At 37.9% G+C, this 6,621-nt stretch overlaps 1 protein-coding gene across 1 annotated transcript in view; it reads left to right on the top strand.

Moving 5' to 3' along the window:
* The first annotated feature begins 4,116 nt into the window (after positions 1 to 4,116).
* Positions 4,117 to 6,621, top strand: part of LOC138712265 (protein bowel-like) — an 81,931-nt gene continuing 79,426 nt past the window's right edge. The window contains exon 1 of the mRNA XM_069843845.1: positions 4,117 to 4,234. The gene's annotated coding sequence lies outside the window, so the exon portion shown is untranslated. The remainder of the gene's footprint in view (positions 4,235 to 6,621) is intronic.

The following is a 6,621-nucleotide window of genomic DNA, read 5'->3' as shown; positions in this document are numbered from 1 at the left end:
CGGTTGTCATCGTAATGCAAACACTTGATTCCACCCTTAACAGTAAAGCCCGCCTACTGTTTTCCTCTATGGGAGGGGAATTCTGCTAGCTGCAACGCAGCGCTCTGGCCTCATAGCTTCCACGTACTTCATTAGAGCCGTTAGAAGTCGCTTCTTCGGCTGCAACAACTGTATATAAGGTGTGTGTGTGTGTATAGCAACCGAATTTTACACTGCAGTGGCAAATTTGCAAGATATAAAAAAATGCTAATGTACAATTATTATTTTAGGGAACACACTAGTCGTACAGACTATGACTTCTATTGGCTTGGCTTTATGCGGGCTTGACCTGAGACGTGTCCGTACACTTAGCAGTGCCGTAGCATGAAATTTTGAGCAGGGGAAGCTAACTCAAGTTGTCTTTCATGTACATTTGAGAAAACTTATTACAAAAATATAATCTTAAAATAAATAGTAGTCAATGTCAAGTCAGCAGTCCGAAGATTGGTTGGAATCTCGTAACACCAATAAGGCATGACCTCAAATGGTACGTAGTAAAATATGATTTCATGGTTTACACATATCTCTAACAAATAGACACGGTCATTTGTTTTTAAATCGCACTTTTGTTCGTAAGTCAGTCTTGATAATAGAATTGTCCTAAAAATTCAAGTAAATTAGTGTCAGGAACTGTTATTTCACTCATTATTTATTATGTCAGTCGCAATGCACACTAACACTTCAACTGAACACAACTCACGAAAGGGATAACTCGGAAACTTTCAATGTAAAAGCTAGCTTCTTCCGTGCCTTGCGACCAGGGTAGTTTAGTTAGAAAGGGATGGAAATCTGCGGGGTGGGTTACACAGAAGAATGAGTGTAAGACACCAGTCTGCTTGGAAGCTGGTGTGTGCAGGCTTCTTGTTTACTGCTGCATCACAAATCATCCTGAGCTGCCGCATCACAATATTTAACACATAAATATAAACTCTATTACAATTAATAAATAATTTTATTCATAAACTGCAGGTTTATTATGAAATTATTATTAACTGGGGAAGCTGAGCTTTTTAGCTTACATTGACGCTACGCCACTGACACTTAGGGATGCTTTGTGCCTTATAGGGCTATATGTGATGATCTGTCGAACTCCGACAGGTGGCCTGGGTGGCATTCATGAATCCGATGCTGACAGGTGGGCCATCCAGCCTCAACTCCTGATAGAGCCAGGTCCCGCTTCGCGGACGAGTAGCCTGATAAGCACCAAGCCCTTCCTAACATCACATCGTCGGGTGACAGGTGGGCATCCTGACTGAGCTGTGACCTCTATAGTAGTGGGTCATTTCTTTGTGAACAAAATTTCTTGGACAATTCTGTGGTTGGACCTTTTTATTTGGCCTTTATGATGAGTGGATCTTACCTGTGGGGGGACACGTCAACCTTTCTCAGTAAGTTTCTGTTTTACCCTTAAATTCGTGAAGTATCCTATAGGGTACAACAGGTTAATAGGCTATGTGCTATAATTTTAATAGTACAATAGTAAAAAAAATAGGCAGGAAAATATTTCACAATAGCTAGTGTAATATTGTACGACATATAAAATATGGACATTGCGATAGTTGTTTTCTTTACAGTCCGACAAGGTTTAATAAACTAGTGTGAGAAATAAAGTTTTGCCAATTTAAGGGTTAAAGTTAATGGTTTTGCACGAATTTGGCGACATTGTTAAAAACTTTAAATTGGGAGATTCATGAGGAAGTACATTGTGTATCATCAGATGGTTCTTTTAATCGGGCAGACATTATTGCTATTAACGGACGCATAAAACGGGCTCTTGTTCTTGACCCTACTATCAGTTTCGAAAGAAACCTAAATCAGGCCACCGAAGTTGATATTGAGAAGAAGTCTATATATGAACCTCGTCTGCCGTATCTTTCTCAAAAGTACAACGTCCCTCTTAAACATTGGTCTGTCATTGGTTTGCTGTTTGGCAGTAGAGGTTCTATTACAAAATTCACATGGAATTATCTTAAGGAACTTCACATTCCTTTTGATTATGTAAAGTCTGTCCTTATAAATATTATCAAGGATTCTCTTCAAATATTACATCATCGTCTCTATTTCAATTAATCCACTTATATTTGGCCTTAAACAATTAACTTTCTTTTTTCTTTAATGTATCCATCACATTATATTGTACATGCTTATTGTATTCAGGACCCTTGTGGTCACTCAAATTCTTTGAGCTGATGTCTATAATGAAAAAATAAAAAAGTGATAGCGTTACCAACATGCTTATACGGCAGTGAGACATGGACCATGAGGAAGAGAGATATATCTAGATTGCAGGCAGCAGAAATGAGATTCCTAAGAGCAACGGCTGGATATAGTTTAACGGATAGGAAAAGGAATACAGATATTAGAAAGGAACTCAATGCTGAAAGCTTAATAAAGTAAAAGAATATAGAAGTTCTTGGTCACAGCATGTTCAAAGAATGAATAATGACCGTATTCCGAAACAAATAATGGAATACAAACCAAAGGGAAGAAGAAGTTTAGGCCGTCCAAGGAAACACTGGACAGACCAGCAAATAGAGGCGTAATACTGGTGACAGACTACAGTACTAATCGCGATTAGCACTTATCACCGAAAATGTGGTGACACACTAGGTTCCGTCTGGTCAACAGCTGAATTCCCATAGAGGAAACAATTTTCTCTATGTACATACGCATATGTTTGTTTCCCTCCTGGACAACACCTAAGTTCATACTTTCTTTCGATGTTTGTTCATTGTTTTTTTTTTTTTTTTACTTTTTTGTTGTTTCTTGCAGCTTGATATGGGAATTTATTTGTTAAAATAATTATATGCTTTACAATGTAAACTGATACAATTTATATCATTAGGTCTACTATTTAAGTTATTTTGAAAAGAGATTTTATAACCTATAAAATTTATATCACTATGCCAAAAATTTATATTATTTTGTAATAGAACATATTTTTAAAATCAACCCTAACCTCAACGATAGCTTCGTAATGGAGACTGAAATTGAAAATCTGAAAAAGAAACCAGTTTCAGTTTGTAATCCATTATTTATTGAAATGAAGCATCTTTCAGCAGCCTTCTATTGCTCTCTCTCTCTCTCTCTCTCTCTATATATATATATATATATATATATATATATATATATATATATGAAATATGAATAGTTCGTCTGTTATGTGTTAATATATTTCTTTTTACTTTTCTCACATCTGCATTAAATTTCTCCACTACGTCTAATAGTAGCCAAATTAATTTTTTAGCCATTCATTTTCGTTTCTATTTCATATAATACAATGGAAGGGTAACAAAATTCCACAGCAGAAGCTATCACGACTACCTAAATAATGTAAATCAAGGTGATTCAAAACCAAAGATTACTAAAATGTTACTTTGGTCCACTGGGCCATGCCTCAGCGCGATTATCTTGTTCTGGAAACAGGATTTAGATCCTGATCGCGATCGGGACGGTGACACACTACAAACCCGATCGCGATTAGGTCGATAATCGCGGTTAGTGACTGTAGCCTGTCACCAGTATAACAGGCGATAAACCTAAATACTTGAAGATAAGAAGAAGAAGAAGAAGAAGAAGAAAATAAAAAGAACTTAATTTTGGCTTTCATAAAACAAAGCTGAAGTGGTTATCTCTATGTAACTCTTGTTAGTTTACTACATATTGGTGTCGGAATGCAGCGTGTTATTTTTATGCGCAGGTATTTACATGAACTTGCTCTGTGATGTGCCTACTCCACTCTTCCTGTCCAGCACCTGAACACTGCCGCATGTCTCGGATGCAATAAATTTCATGGGCGTGATGGAAATGCAGAAAAGATAAACACTGCGTATTCTGAAAGTCAAGGTTCGCAGACCCGCCATGTTGGCATGACCTTAATACCGAGTTTTGGGAAAAGCGGAATGGCGAGCGTGGGAAATGCTTTTTGAAATTGATAAGTCCACGCCGTGCCGCGCGGCCGAGAGTCCGGCTGTCCGACCCTCGCTCCAGGCGGAGCAGGTAGCTGGACCGACTCGCGAGAGCCCCCCCGCCCGCCCCTGCCCGCGCTGCTGCTGCTGCTGCTGCCACCGCCGCTTCAGTCTCGCGTCCGCCGTCAGTCCGCGCGGTTCTGTTACTGTGTCCGCCTGCATCTCTCGGTCTTGTTCTTGCTGCTGCTGCTCCTGTAGCTGTGACGCCGTTGATTTCTTTTAATGAGGTGAGTCCTGCCACCTCCACCTTGCGAATTGCGCGGTGTGAGTGTGTGTACACATTTGCATGTATCACTGTTTTATTGGTGTGCCGCGTTTTACGAGCCCACGACAGCCATATTGAATTTTATTGCATCCAGCCTGTAGCCTCCGTCTTGGCAGGTAGCCATTTTGTGAGGCGTGCTGCTGTGGAGACAGGGACAGAGATAGCGGCCATCTTAATTGAATACAGCTTTCCAAGAAGCAACAGGAATCTGGAGCTTGCCCGAGACGTTGACTTGTGGGCCCTCCTCGATTTCATATGTTGGCAGCACTTTGGGGTGTACCGTTTTATTATGTTTGAGCAAGGAATTATATTGCTGCAACCTGCTGGTAACATCCCTCCCACCTCCCTCTCCCCCGCGGCGGCACCCCACCAGCTCAAAGAAGTCGGGTCATTGTAACCAACAAACACTGTAAACTCGGCGACAATTACTTCGTTCTTCATTTGTCCTCAATAAAAAGACATCGCGTCGGCTCCATGTTGTTCCACATCTTCGACGAAACTGAAGTCATTTAATTTGTAATCATCATCATCATCATCATCATCATCTTCTTCTTCTTCAAGCATTGTGCTATTTGGCTGCTGCCATCCCTACTACACGTTAACAAACAGCGGGACTCTAGGCCATGTGATCAGCATGACCAATACCTCCTCTCCCTCTTAACACAACCTAGGACACTTATAAGGAAGGGGCATAACGTCCAGATCCTATTACAACAATGACATATCTCCACTTTCCTGTTGCTGATCGAATTCTACTCCGCTGCATTTGTGGACTATCCCTCTTGTAGAAGTCTGTAAAAATACTGTTTCCAAAATTTAAAAGTTTGATAGATTTAACAATATTAAATACTGAAAAAGGAAATGATATTGAATATTGAGGAAGATGTAAATAAATAATACTTGATACATTTACCTTAATTAATTCCAAAAATATATATACTATACAGTGTGTGTGTGTATGTGTATTGGAACAGCTCCAGAACGCCACGGTTACATTTATGAGACGTTGCACTTATCCAAAAGTCATATAATGCAATAAATTAAAAATAATGCATTTTCAAAATTTACCAAGACATAAACAATACTAACCTAATCTCACTAGTCACACCATGGTATTTCGGAGACTAACCTTTATACATACTTTATATCATGCATACATATTACATATATTACATACCTACGTACATACATTACAGTATTTAAACTAATTAAATGAACATATAAAGGGAGGAAAAAACCTCTTCAGATAACGGGATTTAAAAATGTATTGTATTATATTATTATTGTTCAACATCTCTTTTAATTATTGTGACACCAAGAACTGTGTTATGATTTTGTGGTACCATGTTAAATTAAGCTGATAACTCTAACTTTCGTAATGACTAGCAGATTCTTCACAAATAAGGTCCAATTATGATTAAAGCAACAATAGTAAGGGACTTGCAGTACTTCAGGAGTAATTTTCTTTCCTCGGTTGGAAATAACACAGAGATACAGAATGAGGAAAAAATTTCTCCGGTGTTCTCCCCTTTCAATTCGAACATTGCATACATACATACATACACATATATTTTTCGGAAGAATCAGTAGTTTCAACAAGTGAAATTTAGTATGTTTTGAGGGCTCGGACACAATTTCATATAAGAAAAAATTTATTATAAGCATATTTAATAAAGGTTTATACAATTTGAAAGTGTTTTAGACGTAAAGAATAATGATGGATATTAATAATTATATACACACTTCTTTTTCTAGTTAATATGAATGTTCATGTACGGAATTAATATTTGGAGCAAGTCTTGGTGGGAATCCACCTCTTTGTAGGCAACAATTTCGCAAGACTGTCCACAAGTGGCATATATACAGAGGCTCTTGTTTACTGCACATGCGCAGTGTGTTACAAGAGAAACTTATAAAATAAGGGAGCTCCAAATTTTATTTCCGTATTTATTTTTATTTACATGCATTTATTTATTGATTTACATCTTATAGCATTTTCCTTGTGTGTGGGTTTTGTTTTATATGCATTTTCGTAAATAACTATAAAGATATTTGCACATATACCCATACACCATTGATTTATATAGGCTATATATTTGTTTAAGAAAGTGCTTATAAAGCAACAACCCATTTGCTTTTTCCCATGTTCCAATAGTTTTTATTAAATGTATCACGTACGAGTATTATAATCTGATGTTTTGTGAATGATCGTACTATGAAACGCCTGTCAATTTAGATTATACGCACGTGATTCGATCACATGTAGTCCATCATAAACACTCTGTCAGTTAAGGGTCATTAACTTTGCAGAAAGCTCACTCACCAACATTTGACGTAATGGAAGGATTC

The sequence above is a fragment of the Periplaneta americana genome, chromosome 13, assembly GCF_040183065.1.
Source record: "Periplaneta americana isolate PAMFEO1 chromosome 13, P.americana_PAMFEO1_priV1, whole genome shotgun sequence".
NCBI classification, from domain to species: domain Eukaryota; kingdom Metazoa; phylum Arthropoda; class Insecta; order Blattodea; family Blattidae; genus Periplaneta; species Periplaneta americana.
This window is presented reverse-complemented; position numbering and strand designations above follow the sequence as displayed.